The sequence below is a fragment of the Mixophyes fleayi genome, chromosome 1 (genome assembly GCF_038048845.1).
Source record: "Mixophyes fleayi isolate aMixFle1 chromosome 1, aMixFle1.hap1, whole genome shotgun sequence".
NCBI lineage: Eukaryota > Metazoa > Chordata > Amphibia > Anura > Limnodynastidae > Mixophyes > Mixophyes fleayi.
In genome coordinates, this window is record NC_134402.1 from 242,299,851 (window position 1) to 242,319,636 (window position 19,786).

Consider the following 19,786-nt stretch of genomic DNA (forward strand, 5'->3'; position numbering starts at 1 on the left):
GCAGCCTTCCTTGGAAATAAGGTCTTCAATCGTACTTCTGATTTCCATCTCCTATTCCATTACATTTTTATCATCTACATTTCCTCATATATTTTCCTTGAAAGATAAAATACCTTCCACATTACGAATGAGGGCTCCAATGATTATTGGTCAGAGCATTGCTCTTGTAAAGCAGAGCTCATGGCCTCAAATCCCACTGGTGTCGCCACAAAGCAATCCTACCAAGCATATAAGCCAAATTCATTAGCCAGCTCTTTAAAGATTCCCAAATTCTATTTCAATGGTGCATGAATATGGATTAAGCAACAAACTCTGGCACAAGCTTCCCAATGCTGAAAATTAAAAGAAAACTATACTGTCTTAACCCATGACATTGTAAGAATTGGGAAAAAAAGTACATCAAATACCAAATTCAATTGGAAATTCAAATTAGAAAAAGCTAAACTATGACTAAAAAAGCTTTTTCGATGTTATTTGTACAAGATGTCTGTCATTTAGCCAAGTAGGAACATATTTCTGTGCAAATGATTGTAAAATCAATTTGTACCCATACTTTAAATCAAAAGTCTTAACAGCAACATAAACAGCAGAGCTATATGCTGTCTTTTTTGTTATATTCAACTTTTCGAAAACCTAAGCTTTTGTATGTCAGGATGGCCGAGCGGTCTAAGGCGCTGCATTCAGGTCGCAGTCTCTCCTGGAGGCGTGGGTTCAAATCCCACTCCTGACAGTAAGGTTACATTTTATCTTTCTTCTATATATCCTCATACTAATTTAAAGGTAACAAAACATCCTAAAAATTGGACAAACACTCACTTCACACCTCAGTTTCAATTTCCACCACGGAAATCTCGAGCGCTCACAACATAATTACCCCTTTGTAACAAACCACAATTCAGGTTGCAGCCTTCCTTGGAAATAAGGTCTTCAATCGTACTTCTGATTTCCATCTCCTATTCCATTACATTTTTATCATCTACATTTCCTCATATATTTTCCTTGCAAGATAAAATACCTTCCACATTACGAATGAGGGCTCTAATGATTATTGGTCAGAGCATTGCTCTTGTAAAGCAGAGCTCATGGCCTCAAATCCCACTGGTGTCGCCACAAAGCAATCCTACCAAGCATATAAGCCAAATTCATTAGCCAGCTCTTTAAAGATTCCCAAATTCTATTTCAATGGTGCATGAATATGGATTAAGCAACAAACTCTGGCACAAGCTTCCCAATGCTGAAAATTAAAAGAAAACTATACTGTCTTAACCCATGACATTGTAAGAATTGGGAAAAAAAAGTACATCAAATACCAAATTCAATTGGAAATTCAAATTAGAAAAAGCTAAACTATGACTAAAAAAGCTTTTTCGATGTTATTTGTACAAGATGTCTGTCATTTAGCCAAGTAGGAACATATTTCTGTGCAAATGATTGTAAAATCAATTTGTACCCATACTTTAAATCAAAAGTCTTAACAGCAACATAAACAGCAGAGCTATATGCTGTCTTTTTTGTTATATTCAACTTTTCGAAAACCTAAGCTTTTGTATGTCAGGATGGCCGAGCGGTCTAAGGCGCTGCGTTCAGGTCGCAGTCTCTCCTGGAGGCGTGGGTTCAAATCCCACTCCTGACAGTAAGGTTACATTTTATCTTTCTTCTATATATCCTCATACTAATTTAAAGGTAACAAAACATCCTAAAAATTGGACAAACACTCACTTCACACCTCAGTTTCAATTTCCACCACGGAAATCTCGAGCGCTCACAACATAATTACCCCTTTGTAACAAACCACAATTCAGGTTGCAGCCTTCCTTGGAAATAAGGTCTTCAATCGTACTTCTGATTTCCATCTCCTATTCCATTACATTTTTATCATCTACATTTCCTCATATATTTTCCTTGCAAGATAAAATACCTTCCACATTACGAATGAGGGCTCTAATGATTATTGGTCAGAGCATTGCTCTTGTAAAGCAGAGCTCATGGCCTCAAATCCCACTGGTGTCGCCACAAAGCAATCCTACCAAGCATATAAGCCAAATTCATTAGCCAGCTCTTTAAAGATTCCCAAATTCTATTTCAATGGTGCATGAATATGGATTAAGCAACAAACTCTGGCACAAGCTTCCCAATGCTGAAAATTAAAAGAAAACTATACTGTCTTAACCCATGACATTGTAAGAATTGGGAAAAAAAAGTACATCAAATACCAAATTCAATTGGAAATTCAAATTAGAAAAAGGTAAACTATGACTAAAAAAGCTTTTTCGATGTTATTTGTACAAGATGTCTGTCATTTAGCCAAGTAGGAACATATTTCTGTGCAAATGATTGTAAAATCAATTTGTACCCATACTTTAAATCAAAAGTCTTAACAGCAACATAAACAGCAGAGCTATATGCTGTCTTTTTTGTTATATTCAACTTTTCGAAAACCTGAACTTTTGTATGTCAGGATGGCCGAGCGGTCTAAGGCGCTGCGTTCAGGTCGCAGTCTCTCCTGGAGGCGTGGGTTCAAATCCCACTCCTGACAGTAAGGTTACATTTTATCTTTCTTCTATATATCCTCATACTAATTTAAAGGTAACAAAACATCCTAAAAATTGGATAAACACTCACTTCACACCTCAGTTTCAATTTCCACCACGGAAATCTCGAACGCTCACAACATAATTACCCCTTTGTAACAAACCACAATTCAGGTTGCAGCCTTCCTTGGAAATAAGGTCTTCAATCGTACTTCTGATTTCCATCTCCTATTCCATTACATTTTTATCATCTACATTTCCTCATATATTTTCCTTGCAAGATAAAATACCTTCCACATTACGAATGAGGGCTCCAATGATTATTGGTCAGAGCATTGCTCTTGTAAAGCAGAGCTCATGGCCTCAAATCCCACTGGTGTCGCCACAAAGCAATCCTACCAAGCATATAAGCCAAATTCATTAGCCAGCTCTTTAAAGATTCCCAAATTCTATTTCAATGGTGCATGAATATGGATTAAGCAACAAACTCTGGCACAAACTTCCCAATGCTGAAAATTAAAAGAAAACTATACTGTCTTAACCCATGACATTGTAAGAATTGGGAAAAAAAGTACATCAAATACCAAATTCAATTGGAAATTCAAATTGGAAAAAGCTAAACTATGACTAAAAAAGCTTTTTCGATGTTATTTGTACAAGATGTCTGTCATTTAGCCAAGTAGGAACATATTTCTGTGCAAATGATTGTAAAATCAATTTGTACCCATACTTTAAATCAAAAGTCTTAACAGCAACATAAACAGCAGAGCTATATGCTGTCTTTTTTGTTATATTCAACTTTTCGAAAAACTAAGCTTTTGTGTATCAGGATGGCCGAGCGGTCTAAGGCGCTGCGTTCAGGTCGCAGTCTCTCCTGGAGGCGTGGGTTCAAATCCCACTCCTGACAGTAAGGTTACATTTTATCTTTCTTCTATATATCCTCATACTAATTTAAAGGTAACAAAACATCCTAAAAATTGGACAAACACTCACTTCACACCTCAGTTTCAATTTCCACCACGGAAATCTCGAGCGCTCACAACATAATTACCCCTTTGTAACAAACCACAATTCAGGTTGCAGCCTTCCTTGGAAATAAGGTCTTCAATCGTACTTCTGATTTCCATCTCCTATTCCATTACATTTTTATCATCTACATTTCCTCATATATTTTCCTTGAAAGATAAAATACCTTCCACATTACGAATGAGGGCTCCAATGATTATTGGTCAGAGCATTGCTCTTGTAAAGCAGAGCTCATGGCCTCAAATCCCACTGGTGTCGCCACAAAGCAATCCTACCAAGCATATAAGCCAAATTCATTAGCCAGCTCTTTAAAGATTCCCAAATTCTATTTCAATGGTGCATGAATATGGATTAAGCAACAAACTCTGGCACAAGCTTCCCAATGCTGAAAATTAAAAGAAAACTATACTGTCTTAACCCATGACATTGTAAGAATTGGGAAAAAAAGTACATCAAATACCAAATTCAATTGGAAATTCAAATTAGAAAAAGCTAAACTATGACTAAAAAAGCTTTTTCGATGTTATTTGTACAAGATGTCTGTCATTTAGCCAAGTAGGAACATATTTCTGTGCAAATGATTGTAAAATCAATTTGTACCCATACTTTAAATCAAAAGTCTTAACAGCAACATAAACAGCAGAGCTATATGCTGTCTTTTTTGTTATATTCAACTTTTCGAAAACCTAAGCTTTTGTATGTCAGGATGGCCGAGCGGTCTAAGGCGCTGCGTTCAGGTCGCAGTCTCTCCTGGAGGCGTGGGTTCAAATCCCACTCCTGACAGTAAGGTTACATTTTATCTTTCTTCTATATATCCTCATACTAATTTAAAGGTAACAAAACATCCTAAAAATTGGATAAACACTCACTTCACACCTCAGTTTCAATTTCCACCACGGAAATCTCGAACGCTCACAACATAATTACCCCTTTGTAACAAACCACAATTCAGGTTGCAGCCTTCCTTGGAAATAAGGTCTTCAATCGTACTTCTGATTTCCATCTCCTATTCCATTACATTTTTATCATCTACATTTCCTCATATATTTTCCTTGCAAGATAAAATACCTTCCACATTACGAATGAGGGCTCCAATGATTATTGGTCAGAGCATTGCTCTTGTAAAGCAGAGCTCATGGCCTCAAATCCCACTGGTGTCGCCACAAAGCAATCCTACCAAGCATATAAGCCAAATTCATTAGCCAGCTCTTTAAAGATTCCCAAATTCTATTTCAATGGTGCATGAATATGGATTAAGCAACAAACTCTGGCACAAACTTCCCAATGCTGAAAATTAAAAGAAAACTATACTGTCTTAACCCATGACATTGTAAGAATTGGGAAAAAAAGTACATCAAATACCAAATTCAATTGGAAATTCAAATTGGAAAAAGCTAAACTATGACTAAAAAAGCTTTTTCGATGTTATTTGTACAAGATGTCTGTCATTTAGCCAAGTAGGAACATATTTCTGTGCAAATGATTGTAAAATCAATTTGTACCCATACTTTAAATCAAAAGTCTTAACAGCAACATAAACAGCAGAGCTATATGCTGTCTTTTTTGTTATATTCAACTTTTCGAAAAACTAAGCTTTTGTGTATCAGGATGGCCGAGCGGTCTAAGGCGCTGCGTTCAGGTCGCAGTCTCTCCTGGAGGCGTGGGTTCAAATCCCACTCCTGACAGTAAGGTTACATTTTATCTTTCTTCTATATATCCTCATACTAATTTAAAGGTAACAAAACATCCTAAAAATTGGACAAACACTCACTTCACACCTCAGTTTCAATTTCCACCACGGAAATCTCGAGCGCTCACAACATAATTACCCCTTTGAAACAAACCACAATTCAGGTTGCAGCCTTCCTTGTAAATAAGGTCTTCAATCGTACTTCTGATTTCCATCTCCTATTCCATTACATTTTTATCATCTACATTTCCTCATATATTTTCCTTGCAAGATAAAATACCTTCCACATTACGAATGAGGGCTCCAATGATTATTGGTCAGAGCATTGCTCTTGTAAAGCAGAGCTCATGGCCTCAAATCCCACTGGTGTCGCCACAAAGCAATCCTACCAAGCATATAAGCCAAATTCATTAGCCAGCTCTTTAAAGATTCCCAAATTCTATTTCAATGGTGCATGAATATGGATTAAGCAACAAACTCTGGCACAAGATTCCCAATGCTGAAAATTAAAAGAAAACTATACTGTCTTAACCCATGACATTGTAAGAATTGGGAAAAAAAGTACATCATATACCAAATTCAATTGGAAATTCAAATTGGAAAAAGCTAAACTATGACTAAAAAAGCTTTTTCGATGTTATTTGTACAAGATGTCTGTCATTTAGCCAAGTAGGAACATATTTCTGTGCAAATGATTGTAAAATCAATTTGTACCCATACTTTAAATCAAAAGTCTTAACAGCAACATAAACAGCAGAGCTATATGCTGTCTTTTTTGTTATATTCAACTTTTCGAAAAACTAAGCTTTTGTGTATCAGGATGGCCGAGCGGTCTAAGGCGCTGCGTTCAGGTCGCAGTCTCTCCTGGAGGCGTGGGTTCAAATCCCACTCCTGACAGTAAGGTTACATTTTATCTTTCTTCTATATATCCTCATACTAATTTAAAGGTAACAAAACATCCTAAAAATTGGACAAACACTCACTTCACACCTCAGTTTCAATTTCCACCACGGAAATCTCGAGCGCTCACAACATAATTACCCCTTTGAAACAAACCACAATTCAGGTTGCAGCCTTCCTTGGAAATAAGGTCTTCAATCGTACTTCTGATTTCCATCTCCTATTCCATTACATTTTTATCATCTACATTTCCTCATATATTTTCCTTGCAAGATAAAATACCTTCCACATTACGAATGAGGGCTCCAATGATTATTGGTCAGAGCATTGCTCTTGTAAAGCAGAGCTCATGGCCTCAAATCCCACTGGTGTCGCCACAAAGCAATCCTACCAAGCATATAAGCCAAATTCATTAGCCAGCTCTTTAAAGATTCCCAAATTCTATTTCAATGGTGCATGAATATGGATTAAGCAACAAACTCTGGCACAAGATTCCCAATGCTGAAAATTAAAAGAAAACTATACTGTCTTAACCCATGACATTGTAAGAATTGGGAAAAAAAGTACATCATATACCAAATTCAATTGGAAATTCAAATTGGAAAAAGCTAAACTATGACTAAAAAAGCTTTTTCGATGTTATTTGTACAAGATGTCTGTCATTTAGCCAAGTAGGAACATATTTCTGTGCAAATGATTGTAAAATCAATTTGTACCCATACTTTAAATCAAAAGTCTTAACAGCAACATAAACAGCAGAGCTATATGCTGTCTTTTTTGTTATATTCAACTTTTCGAAAACCTAAGCTTTTGTATGTCAGGATGGCCGAGCGGTCTAAGGCGCTGCGTTCAGGTCGCAGTCTCTCCTGGAGGCGTGGGTTCAAATCCCACTCCTGACAGTAAGGTTACATTTTATCTTTCTTCTATATATCCTCATACTAATTTAAAGGTAACAAAACATCCTAAAAATTGGACAAACACTCACTTCACACCTCAGTTTCAATTTCCACCACGGAAATCTCGAGCGCTCACAACATAATTACCCCTTTGAAACAAACCACAATTCAGGTTGCAGCCTTCCTTGGAAATAAGGTCTTCAATCGTACTTCTGATTTCCATCTCCTATTCCATTACATTTTTATCATCTACATTTCCTCATATATTTTCCTTGCAAGATAAAATACCTTCCACATTACGAATGAGGACTCCAATGATTATTGGTCAGAGCATTGCTCTTGTAAAGCAGAGCTCATGGCCTCAAATCCCACTGGTGTCGCCACAAAGCAATCCTACCAAGCATATAAGCCAAATTCATTAGCCAGCTCTTTAAAGATTCCCAAATTCTATTTCAATGGTGCATGAATATGGATTAAGCAACAAACTCTGGCACAAGCTTCCCAATGCTGAAAATTAAAAGAAAACTATACTGTCTTAACCCATGACATTGTAAGAATTGGGAAAAAAAGTACATCAAATACCAAATTCAATTAGAAATTCAAATTGGAAAAAGCTAAACTATGACTAAAAAAGCTTTTTCGATGTTATTTGTACAAGATGTCTGTCATTTAGCCAAGTAGGAACATATTTCTGTGCAAATGATTGTAAAATCAATTTGTACCCATACTTTAAATCAAAAGTCTTAACAGCAACATAAACAGCAGAGCTATATGCTGTCTTTTTTGTTATATTCAACTTTTCGAAAACCTGAACTTTTGTATGTCAGAGCTATATGCTGTCTTTTTTGTTATATTCAACTTTTCGAAAAACTAAGCTTTTGTGTATCAGGATGGCCGAGCGGTCTAAGGCGCTGCGTTCAGGTCGCAGTCTCTCCTGGAGGCGTGGGTTCAAATCCCACTCCTGACAGTAAGGTTACATTTTATCTTTCTTCTATATATCCTCATACTAATTTAAAGGTAACAAAACATCCTAAAAATTGGACAAACACTCACTTCACACCTCAGTTTCAATTTCCACCACGGAAATCTCGAGCGCTCACAACATAATTACCCCTTTGAAACAAACCACAATTCAGGTTGCAGCCTTCCTTGGAAATAAGGTCTTCAATCGTACTTCTGATTTCCATCTCCTATTCCATTACATTTTTATCATCTACATTTCCTCATATATTTTCCTTGCAAGATAAAATACCTTCCACATTACGAATGAGGGCTCCAATGATTATTGGTCAGAGCATTGCTCTTGTAAAGCAGAGCTCATGGCCTCAAATCCCACTGGTGTCGCCACAAAGCAATCCTACCAAGCATATAAGCCAAATTCATTAGCCAGCTCTTTAAAGATTCCCAAATTCTATTTCAATGGTGCATGAATATGGATTAAGCAACAAACTCTGGCACAAGATTCCCAATGCTGAAAATTAAAAGAAAACTATACTGTCTTAACCCATGACATTGTAAGAATTGGGAAAAAAAGTACATCATATACCAAATTCAATTGGAAATTCAAATTGGAAAAAGCTAAACTATGACTAAAAAAGCTTTTTCGATGTTATTTGTACAAGATGTCTGTCATTTAGCCAAGTAGGAACATATTTCTGTGCAAATGATTGTAAAATCAATTTGTACCCATACTTTAAATCAAAAGTCTTAACAGCAACATAAACAGCAGAGCTATATGCTGTCTTTTTTGTTATATTCAACTTTTCGAAAACCTAAGCTTTTGTATGTCAGGATGGCCGAGCGTTCTAAGGCGCTGCGGTCGCAGTCTCTCCTGGAGGCGTGGGTTCAAATCCCACTCCTGATAGTAAGGTTACATTTTATCTTTCTTCTATATATCCTCATACTAATTTAAAGGTAACAAAACATCCTAAAAATTGGACAAACACTCACTTCACACCTCAGTTTCAATTTCCACCACGGAAATCTCGAGCGCTCACAACATAATTACCCCTTTGTAACAAACCACAATTCAGGTTGCAGCCTTCCTTGGAAATAAGGTCTTCAATCGTACTTCTGATTTCCATCTCCTATTCCATTACATTTTTATCATCTACATTTCCTCATATATTTTCCTTGCAAGATAAAATACCTTCCACATTACGAATGAGGACTCCAATGATTATTGGTCAGAGCATTGCTCTTGTAAAGCAGAGCTCATGGCCTCAAATCCCACTGGTGTCGCCACAAAGCAATCCTACCAAGCATATAAGCCAAATTCATTAGCCAGCTCTTTAAAGATTCCCAAATTCTATTTCAATGGTGCATGAATATGGATTAAGCAACAAACTCTGGCACAAGATTCCCAATGCTGAAAATTAAAAGAAAACTATACTGTCTTAACCCATGACATTGTAAGAATTGGGAAAAAAAGTACATCATATACCAAATTCAATTGGAAATTCAAATTGGAAAAAGCTAAACTATGACTAAAAAAGCTTTTTCGATGTTATTTGTACAAGATGTCTGTCATTTAGCCAAGTAGGAACATATTTCTGTGCAAATGATTGTAAAATCAATTTGTACCCATACTTTAAATCAAAAGTCTTAACAGCAACATAAACAGCAGAGCTATATGCTGTCTTTTTTGTTATATTCAACTTTTCGAAAACCTAAGCTTTTGTATGTCAGGATGGCCGAGCGGTCTAAGGCGCTGCGTTCAGGTCGCAGTCTCTCCTGGAGGCGTGGGTTCAAATCCCACTCCTGACAGTAAGGTTACATTTTATCTTTCTTCTATATATCCTCATACTAATTTAAAGGTAACAAAACATCCTAAAAATTGGACAAACACTCACTTCACACCTCAGTTTCAATTTCCACCACGGAAATCTCGAGCGCTCACAACATAATTACCCCTTTGAAACAAACCACAATTCAGGTTGCAGCCTTCCTTGGAAATAAGGTCTTCAATCGTACTTCTGATTTCCATCTCCTATTCCATTACATTTTTATCATCTACATTTCCTCATATATTTTCCTTGCAAGATAAAATACCTTCCACATTACGAATGAGGGCTCCAATGATTATTGGTCAGAGCATTGCTCTTGTAAAGCAGAGCTCATGGCCTCAAATCCCACTGGTGTCGCCACAAAGCAATCCTACCAAGCATATAAGCCAAATTCATTAGCCAGCTCTTTAAAGATTCCCAAATTCTATTTCAATGGTGCATGAATATGGATTAAGCAACAAACTCTGGCACAAGCTTCCCAATGCTGAAAATTAAAAGAAAACTATACTGTCTTAACCCATGACATTGTAAGAATTGGGAAAAAAAGTACATCAAATACCAAATTCAATTGGAAATTCAAATTAGAAAAAGGTAAACTATGACTAAAAAAGCTTTTTCGATGTTATTTGTACAAGATGTCTGTCATTTAGCCAAGTAGGAACATATTTCTGTGCAAATGATTGTAAAATCAATTTGTACCCATACTTTAAATCAAAAGTCTTAACAGCAACATAAACAGCAGAGCTATATGCTGTCTTTTTTGTTATATTCAACTTTTCGAAAACCTGAACTTTTGTATGTCAGAGCTATATGCTGTCTTTTTTGTTATATTCAACTTTTCGAAAAACTAAGCTTTTGTGTATCAGGATGGCCGAGCGGTCTAAGGCGCTGCGTTCAGGTCGCAGTCTCTCCTGGAGGCGTGGGTTCAAATCCCACTCCTGACAGTAAGGTTACATTTTATCTTTCTTCTATATATCCTCATACTAATTTAAAGGTAACAAAACATCCTAAAAATTGGACAAACACTCACTTCACACCTCAGTTTCAATTTCCACCACGGAAATCTCGAGCGCTCACAACATAATTACCCCTTTGAAACAAACCACAATTCAGGTTGCAGCCTTCCTTGGAAATAAGGTCTTCAATCGTACTTCTGATTTCCATCTCCTATTCCATTACATTTTTATCATCTACATTTCCTCATATATTTTCCTTGCAAGATAAAATACCTTCCACATTACGAATGAGGGCTCCAATGATTATTGGTCAGAGCATTGCTCTTGTAAAGCAGAGCTCATGGCCTCAAATCCCACTGGTGTCGCCACAAAGCAATCCTACCAAGCATATAAGCCAAATTCATTAGCCAGCTCTTTAAAGATTCCCAAATTCTATTTCAATGGTGCATGAATATGGATTAAGCAACAAACTCTGGCACAAGATTCCCAATGCTGAAAATTAAAAGAAAACTATACTGTCTTAACCCATGACATTGTAAGAATTGGGAAAAAAAGTACATCATATACCAAATTCAATTGGAAATTCAAATTGGAAAAAGCTAAACTATGACTAAAAAAGCTTTTTCGATGTTATTTGTACAAGATGTCTGTCATTTAGCCAAGTAGGAACATATTTCTGTGCAAATGATTGTAAAATCAATTTGTACCCATACTTTAAATCAAAAGTCTTAACAGCAACATAAACAGCAGAGCTATATGCTGTCTTTTTTGTTATATTCAACTTTTCGAAAACCTAAGCTTTTGTATGTCAGGATGGCCGAGCGGTCTAAGGCGCTGCGTTCAGGTCGCAGTCTCTCCTGGAGGCGTGGGTTCAAATCCCACTCCTGACAGTAAGGTTACATTTTATCTTTCTTCTATATATCCTCATACTAATTTAAAGGTAACAAAACATCCTAAAAATTGGACAAACACTCACTTCACACCTCAGTTTCAATTTCCACCACGGAAATCTCGAGCGCTCACAACATAATTACCCCTTTGAAACAAACCACAATTCAGGTTGCAGCCTTCCTTGGAAATAAGGTCTTCAATCGTACTTCTGATTTCCATCTCCTATTCCATTACATTTTTATCATCTACATTTCCTCATATATTTTCCTTGCAAGATAAAATACCTTCCACATTACGAATGAGGGCTCCAATGATTATTGGTCAGAGCATTGCTCTTGTAAAGCAGAGCTCATGGCCTCAAATCCCACTGGTGTCGCCACAAAGCAATCCTACCAAGCATATAAGCCAAATTCATTAGCCAGCTCTTTAAAGATTCCCAAATTCTATTTCAATGGTGCATGAATATGGATTAAGCAACAAACTCTGGCACAAGATTCCCAATGCTGAAAATTAAAAGAAAACTATACTGTCTTAACCCATGACATTGTAAGAATTGGGAAAAAAAGTACATCATATACCAAATTCAATTGGAAATTCAAATTGGAAAAAGCTAAACTATGACTAAAAAAGCTTTTTCGATGTTATTTGTACAAGATGTCTGTCATTTAGCCAAGTAGGAACATATTTCTGTGCAAATGATTGTAAAATCAATTTGTACCCATACTTTAAATCAAAAGTCTTAACAGCAACATAAACAGCAGAGCTATATGCTGTCTTTTTTGTTATATTCAACTTTTCGAAAACCTAAGCTTTTGTATGTCAGGATGGCCGAGCGTTCTAAGGCGCTGCGGTCGCAGTCTCTCCTGGAGGCGTGGGTTCAAATCCCACTCCTGATAGTAAGGTTACATTTTATCTTTCTTCTATATATCCTCATACTAATTTAAAGGTAACAAAACATCCTAAAAATTGGACAAACACTCACTTCACACCTCAGTTTCAATTTCCACCACGGAAATCTCGAGCGCTCACAACATAATTACCCCTTTGTAACAAACCACAATTCAGGTTGCAGCCTTCCTTGGAAATAAGGTCTTCAATCGTACTTCTGATTTCCATCTCCTATTCCATTACATTTTTATCATCTACATTTCCTCATATATTTTCCTTGCAAGATAAAATACCTTCCACATTACGAATGAGGACTCCAATGATTATTGGTCAGAGCATTGCTCTTGTAAAGCAGAGCTCATGGCCTCAAATCCCACTGGTGTCGCCACAAAGCAATCCTACCAAGCATATAAGCCAAATTCATTAGCCAGCTCTTTAAAGATTCCCAAATTCTATTTCAATGGTGCATGAATATGGATTAAGCAACAAACTCTGGCACAAGATTCCCAATGCTGAAAATTAAAAGAAAACTATACTGTCTTAACCCATGACATTGTAAGAATTGGGAAAAAAAGTACATCATATACCAAATTCAATTGGAAATTCAAATTGGAAAAAGCTAAACTATGACTAAAAAAGCTTTTTCGATGTTATTTGTACAAGATGTCTGTCATTTAGCCAAGTAGGAACATATTTCTGTGCAAATGATTGTAAAATCAATTTGTACCCATACTTTAAATCAAAAGTCTTAACAGCAACATAAACAGCAGAGCTATATGCTGTCTTTTTTGTTATATTCAACTTTTCGAAAACCTAAGCTTTTGTATGTCAGGATGGCCGAGCGGTCTAAGGCGCTGCGTTCAGGTCGCAGTCTCTCCTGGAGGCGTGGGTTCAAATCCCACTCCTGACAGTAAGGTTACATTTTATCTTTCTTCTATATATCCTCATACTAATTTAAAGGTAACAAAACATCCTAAAAATTGGACAAACACTCACTTCACACCTCAGTTTCAATTTCCACCACGGAAATCTCGAGCGCTCACAACATAATTACCCCTTTGAAACAAACCACAATTCAGGTTGCAGCCTTCCTTGGAAATAAGGTCTTCAATCGTACTTCTGATTTCCATCTCCTATTCCATTACATTTTTATCATCTACATTTCCTCATATATTTTCCTTGCAAGATAAAATACCTTCCACATTACGAATGAGGGCTCCAATGATTATTGGTCAGAGCATTGCTCTTGTAAAGCAGAGCTCATGGCCTCAAATCCCACTGGTGTCGCCACAAAGCAATCCTACCAAGCATATAAGCCAAATTCATTAGCCAGCTCTTTAAAGATTCCCAAATTCTATTTCAATGGTGCATGAATATGGATTAAGCAACAAACTCTGGCACAAGCTTCCCAATGCTGAAAATTAAAAGAAAACTATACTGTCTTAACCCATGACATTGTAAGAATTGGGAAAAAAAGTACATCAAATACCAAATTCAATTGGAAATTCAAATTAGAAAAAGGTAAACTATGACTAAAAAAGCTTTTTCGATGTTATTTGTACAAGATGTCTGTCATTTAGCCAAGTAGGAACATATTTCTGTGCAAATGATTGTAAAATCAATTTGTACCCATACTTTAAATCAAAAGTCTTAACAGCAACATAAACAGCAGAGCTATATGCTGTCTTTTTTGTTATATTCAACTTTTCGAAAACCTGAACTTTTGTATGTCAGAGCTATATGCTGTCTTTTTTGTTATATTCAACTTTTCGAAAAACTAAGCTTTTGTGTATCAGGATGGCCGAGCGGTCTAAGGCGCTGCGTTCAGGTCGCAGTCTCTCCTGGAGGCGTGGGTTCAAATCCCACTCCTGACAGTAAGGTTACATTTTATCTTTCTTCTATATATCCTCATACTAATTTAAAGGTAACAAAACATCCTAAAAATTGGACAAACACTCACTTCACACCTCAGTTTCAATTTCCACCACGGAAATCTCGAGCGCTCACAACATAATTACCCCTTTGAAACAAACCACAATTCAGGTTGCAGCCTTCCTTGGAAATAAGGTCTTCAATCGTACTTCTGATTTCCATCTCCTATTCCATTACATTTTTATCATCTACATTTCCTCATATATTTTCCTTGCAAGATAAAATACCTTCCACATTACGAATGAGGGCTCCAATGATTATTGGTCAGAGCATTGCTCTTGTAAAGCAGAGCTCATGGCCTCAAATCCCACTGGTGTCGCCACAAAGCAATCCTACCAAGCATATAAGCCAAATTCATTAGCCAGCTCTTTAAAGATTCCCAAATTCTATTTCAATGGTGCATGAATATGGATTAAGCAACAAACTCTGGCACAAGATTCCCAATGCTGAAAATTAAAAGAAAACTATACTGTCTTAACCCATGACATTGTAAGAATTGGGAAAAAAAGTACATCATATACCAAATTCAATTGGAAATTCAAATTGGAAAAAGCTAAACTATGACTAAAAAAGCTTTTTCGATGTTATTTGTACAAGATGTCTGTCATTTAGCCAAGTAGGAACATATTTCTGTGCAAATGATTGTAAAATCAATTTGTACCCATACTTTAAATCAAAAGTCTTAACAGCAACATAAACAGCAGAGCTATATGCTGTCTTTTTTGTTATATTCAACTTTTCGAAAACCTAAGCTTTTGTATGTCAGGATGGCCGAGCGTTCTAAGGCGCTGCGGTCGCAGTCTCTCCTGGAGGCGTGGGTTCAAATCCCACTCCTGATAGTAAGGTTACATTTTATCTTTCTTCTATATATCCTCATACTAATTTAAAGGTAACAAAACATCCTAAAAATTGGACAAACACTCACTTCACACCTCAGTTTCAATTTCCACCACGGAAATCTCGAGCGCTCACAACATAATTACCCCTTTGTAACAAACCACAATTCAGGTTGCAGCCTTCCTTGGAAATAAGGTCTTCAATCGTACTTCTGATTTCCATCTCCTATTCCATTACATTTTTATCATCTACATTTCCTCATATATTTTCCTTGCAAGATAAAATACCTTCCACATTACGAATGAGGACTCCAATGATTATTGGTCAGAGCATTGCTCTTGTAAAGCAGAGCTCATGGCCTCAAATCCCACTGGTGTCGCCACAAAGCAATCCTACCAAGCATATAAGCCAAATTCATTAGCCAGCTCTTTAAAGATTCCCAAATTCTATTTCAATGGTGCATGAATATGGATTAAGCAACAAACTCTGGCACAAGCTTCCCAATGCTGAAAATTAAAAGAAAACTATACTGTCTTAACCCATGACATTGTAAGAATTGGGAAAAAAAGTACATCATATACCAAATTCAATTAGAAATTCAAATTGGAAAAAGCTAAACTATGACTAAAAAAGCTTTTTCGATGTTATTTGTACAAGATGTCTGTCATTTAGCCAAGTAGGAACATATTTCTGTGCAAATGATTGTAAAATCAATTTGTACCCATACTTTAAATCAAAAGTCTTAACAGCAACATAAACAGCAGAGCTATATGCTGTCTTTTTTGTTATATTCAACTTTTCGAAAACCTAAGCTTTTGTATGTCAGGATGGCCGAGCGTTCTAAGGCGCTGCGTTCAGGTCGCAGTCTCTCCTGGAGGCGTGGGTTCAAATCCCACTCCTGACAGTAAGGTTACATTTTATCTTTCTTCTATATATCCTCATACTAATTTAAAGGTAACAAAACATCTTAAAAATTGGACAAACACTCACTTCACACCTCAGTTTCAATTTCCACCACGGAAATCTCGAGCGCTCACAACATAATTACCCCTTTGAAACAAACCACAATTCAGGTTGCAGCCTTCCTTGGAAATAAGGTCTTCAATCGTACTTCTGATTTCCATCTCCTATTCCATTACATTTTTATCATCTACATTTCCTCATATATTTTCCTTGCAAGATAAAATACCTTCCACATTACGAATGAGGACTCCAATGATTATTGGTCAGAGCATTGCTCTTGTAAAGCAGAGCTCATGGCCTCAAATCCCACTGGTGTCGCCACAAAGCAATCCTACCAAGCATATAAGCCAAATTCATTAGCCAGCTCTTTAAAGATTCCCAAATTCTATTTCAATGGTGCATGAATATGGATTAAGCAACAAACTCTGGCACAAGCTTCCCAATGCTGAAAATTAAAAGAAAACTATACTGTCTTAACCCATGACATTGTAAGAATTGGGAAAAAAAGTACATCAAATACCAAATTCAATTAGAAATTCAAATTGGAAAAAGCTAAACTATGACTAAAAAAGCTTTTTCGATGTTATTTGTACAAGATGTCTGTCATTTAGCCAAGTAGGAACATATTTCTGTGCAAATGATTGTAAAATCAATTTGTACCCATACTTTAAATCAAAAGTCTTAACAGCAACATAAACAGCAGAGCTATATGCTGTCTTTTTTGTTATATTCAACTTTTCGAAAACCTGAACTTTTGTATGTCAGAGCTATATGCTGTCTTTTTTGTTATATTCAACTTTTCGAAAAACTAAGCTTTTGTGTATCAGGATGGCCGAGCGGTCTAAGGCGCTGCGTTCAGGTCGCAGTCTCTCCTGGAGGCGTGGGTTCAAATCCCACTCCTGACAGTAAGGTTACATTTTATCTTTCTTCTATATATCCTCATACTAATTTAAAGGTAACAAAACATCCTAAAAATTGGACAAACACTCACTTCACACCTCAGTTTCAATTTCCACCACGGAAATCTCGAGCGCTCACAACATAATTACCCCTTTGAAACAAACCACAATTCAGGTTGCAGCCTTCCTTGGAAATAAGGTCTTCAATCGTACTTCTGATTTCCATCTCCTATTCCATTACATTTTTATCATCTACATTTCCTCATATATTTTCCTTGCAAGATAAAATACCTTCCACATTACGAATGAGGGCTCCAATGATTATTGGTCAGAGCATTGCTCTTGTAAAGCAGAGCTCATGGCCTCAAATCCCACTGGTGTCGCCACAAAGCAATCCTACCAAGCATATAAGCCAAATTCATTAGCCAGCTCTTTAAAGATTCCCAAATTCTATTTCAATGGTGCATGAATATGGATTAAGCAACAAACTCTGGCACAAGATTCCCAATGCTGAAAATTAAAAGAAAACTATACTGTCTTAACCCATGACATTGTAAGAATTGGGAAAAAAAGTACATCATATACCAAATTCAATTGGAAATTCAAATTGGAAAAAGCTAAACTATGACTAAAAAAGCTTTTTCGATGTTATTTGTACAAGATGTCTGTCATTTAGCCAAGTAGGAACATATTTCTGTGCAAATGATTGTAAAATCAATTTGTACCCATACTTTAAATCAAAAGTCTTAACAGCAACATAAACAGCAGAGCTATATGCTGTCTTTTTTGTTATATTCAACTTTTCGAAAACCTAAGCTTTTGTATGTCAGGATGGCCGAGCGTTCTAAGGCGCTGCGGTCGCAGTCTCTCCTGGAGGCGTGGGTTCAAATCCCACTCCTGATAGTAAGGTTACATTTTATCTTTCTTCTATATATCCTCATACTAATTTAAAGGTAACAAAACATCCTAAAAATTGGACAAACACTCACTTCACACCTCAGTTTCAATTTCCACCACGGAAATCTCGAGCGCTCACAACATAATTACCCCTTTGTAACAAACCACAATTCAGGTTGCAGCCTTCCTTGGAAATAAGGTCTTCAATCGTACTTCTGATTTCCATCTCCTATTCCATTACATTTTTATCATCTACATTTCCTCATATATTTTCCTTGCAAGATAAAATACCTTCCACATTACGAATGAGGACTCCAATGATTATTGGTCAGAGCATTGCTCTTGTAAAGCAGAGCTCATGGCCTCAAATCCCACTGGTGTCGCCACAAAGCAATCCTACCAAGCATATAAGCCAAATTCATTAGCCAGCTCTTTAAAGATTCCCAAATTCTATTTCAATGGTGCATGAATATGGATTAAGCAACAAACTCTGGCACAAGATTCCCAATGCTGAAAATTAAAAGAAAACTATACTGTCTTAACCCATGACATTGTAAGAATTGGGAAAAAAAGTACATCATATACCAAATTCAATTGGAAATTCAAATTGGAAAAAGCTAAACTATGACTAAAAAAGCTTTTTCGATGTTATTTGTACAAGATGTCTGTCATTTAGCCAAGTAGGAACATATTTCTGTGCAAATGATTGTAAAATCAATTTGTACCCATACTTTAAATCAAAAGTCTTAACAGCAACATAAACAGCAGAGCTATATGCTGTCTTTTTTGTTATATTCAACTTTTCGAAAACCTAAGCTTTTGTATGTCAGGATGGCCGAGCGGTCTAAGGCGCTGCGTTCAGGTCGCAGTCTCTCCTGGAGGCGTGGGTTCAAATCCCACTCCTGACAGTAAGGTTACATTTTATCTTTCTTCTATATATCCTCATACTAATTTAAAGGTAACAAAACATCCTAAAAATTGGACAAACACTCACTTCACACCTCAGTTTCAATTTCCACCACGGAAATCTCGAGCGCTCACAACATAATTACCCCTTTGAAACAAACCACAATTCAGGTTGCAGCCTTCCTTGGAAATAAGGTCTTCAATCGTACTTCTGATTTCCATCTCCTATTCCATTACATTTTTATCATCTACATTTCCTCATATATTTTCCTTGCAAGATAAAATACCTTCCACATTACGAATGAGGGCTCCAATGATTATTGGTCAGAGCATTGCTCTTGTAAAGCAGAGCTCATGGCCTCAAATCCCACTGGTGTCGCCACAAAGCAATCCTACCAAGCATATAAGCCAAATTCATTAGCCAGCTCTTTAAAGATTCCCAAATTCTATTTCAATGGTGCATGAATATGGATTAAGCAACAAACTCTGGCACAAGCTTCCCAATGCTGAAAATTAAAAGAAAACTATACTGTCTTAACCCATGACATTGTAAGAATTGGGAAAAAAAGTACATCAAATACCAAATTCAATTGGAAATTCAAATTAGAAAAAGGTAAACTATGACTAAAAAAGCTTTTTCGATGTTATTTGTACAAGATGTCTGTCATTTAGCCAAGTAGGAACATATTTCTGTGCAAATGATTGTAAAATCAATTTGTACCCATACTTTAAATCAAAAGTCTTAACAGCAACATAAACAGCAGAGCTATATGCTGTCTTTTTTGTTA

The 19,786-nt window shown here is 36.5% G+C and overlaps 8 non-coding genes across 8 annotated transcripts; all 8 read left to right on the plus strand.

Moving 5' to 3' along the window:
* Positions 1–1,550: 1,550 nt before the first annotated feature.
* Positions 1,551–1,633, plus strand: TRNAL-CAG (transfer RNA leucine (anticodon CAG)). The gene has a single exon. It is a non-coding gene; the product is annotated as a tRNA-Leu (tRNA).
* An 820-nt stretch (positions 1,634–2,453) lies between these two features.
* On the plus strand, positions 2,454–2,536 carry TRNAL-CAG (transfer RNA leucine (anticodon CAG)). Its single transcript has one exon. It is a non-coding gene; the product is annotated as a tRNA-Leu (tRNA).
* A 1,721-nt stretch (positions 2,537–4,257) lies between these two features.
* On the plus strand, positions 4,258–4,340 carry TRNAL-CAG (transfer RNA leucine (anticodon CAG)). The gene has a single exon. It is a non-coding gene; the product is annotated as a tRNA-Leu (tRNA).
* Positions 4,341–6,963: 2,623 nt separating this feature from the next.
* On the plus strand, positions 6,964–7,046 carry TRNAL-CAG (transfer RNA leucine (anticodon CAG)). Its single transcript has one exon. It is a non-coding gene; the product is annotated as a tRNA-Leu (tRNA).
* A 2,680-nt stretch (positions 7,047–9,726) lies between these two features.
* On the plus strand, positions 9,727–9,809 carry TRNAL-CAG (transfer RNA leucine (anticodon CAG)). Its single transcript has one exon. It is a non-coding gene; the product is annotated as a tRNA-Leu (tRNA).
* Positions 9,810–11,592: 1,783 nt separating this feature from the next.
* On the plus strand, positions 11,593–11,675 carry TRNAL-CAG (transfer RNA leucine (anticodon CAG)). The gene has a single exon. It is a non-coding gene; the product is annotated as a tRNA-Leu (tRNA).
* Positions 11,676–13,391: 1,716 nt separating this feature from the next.
* TRNAL-CAG (transfer RNA leucine (anticodon CAG)) lies at positions 13,392–13,474 on the plus strand. Its single transcript has one exon. It is a non-coding gene; the product is annotated as a tRNA-Leu (tRNA).
* Positions 13,475–18,917: 5,443 nt separating this feature from the next.
* TRNAL-CAG (transfer RNA leucine (anticodon CAG)) lies at positions 18,918–19,000 on the plus strand. Its single transcript has one exon. It is a non-coding gene; the product is annotated as a tRNA-Leu (tRNA).
* The last annotated feature ends 786 nt before the right edge of the window (positions 19,001–19,786 follow it).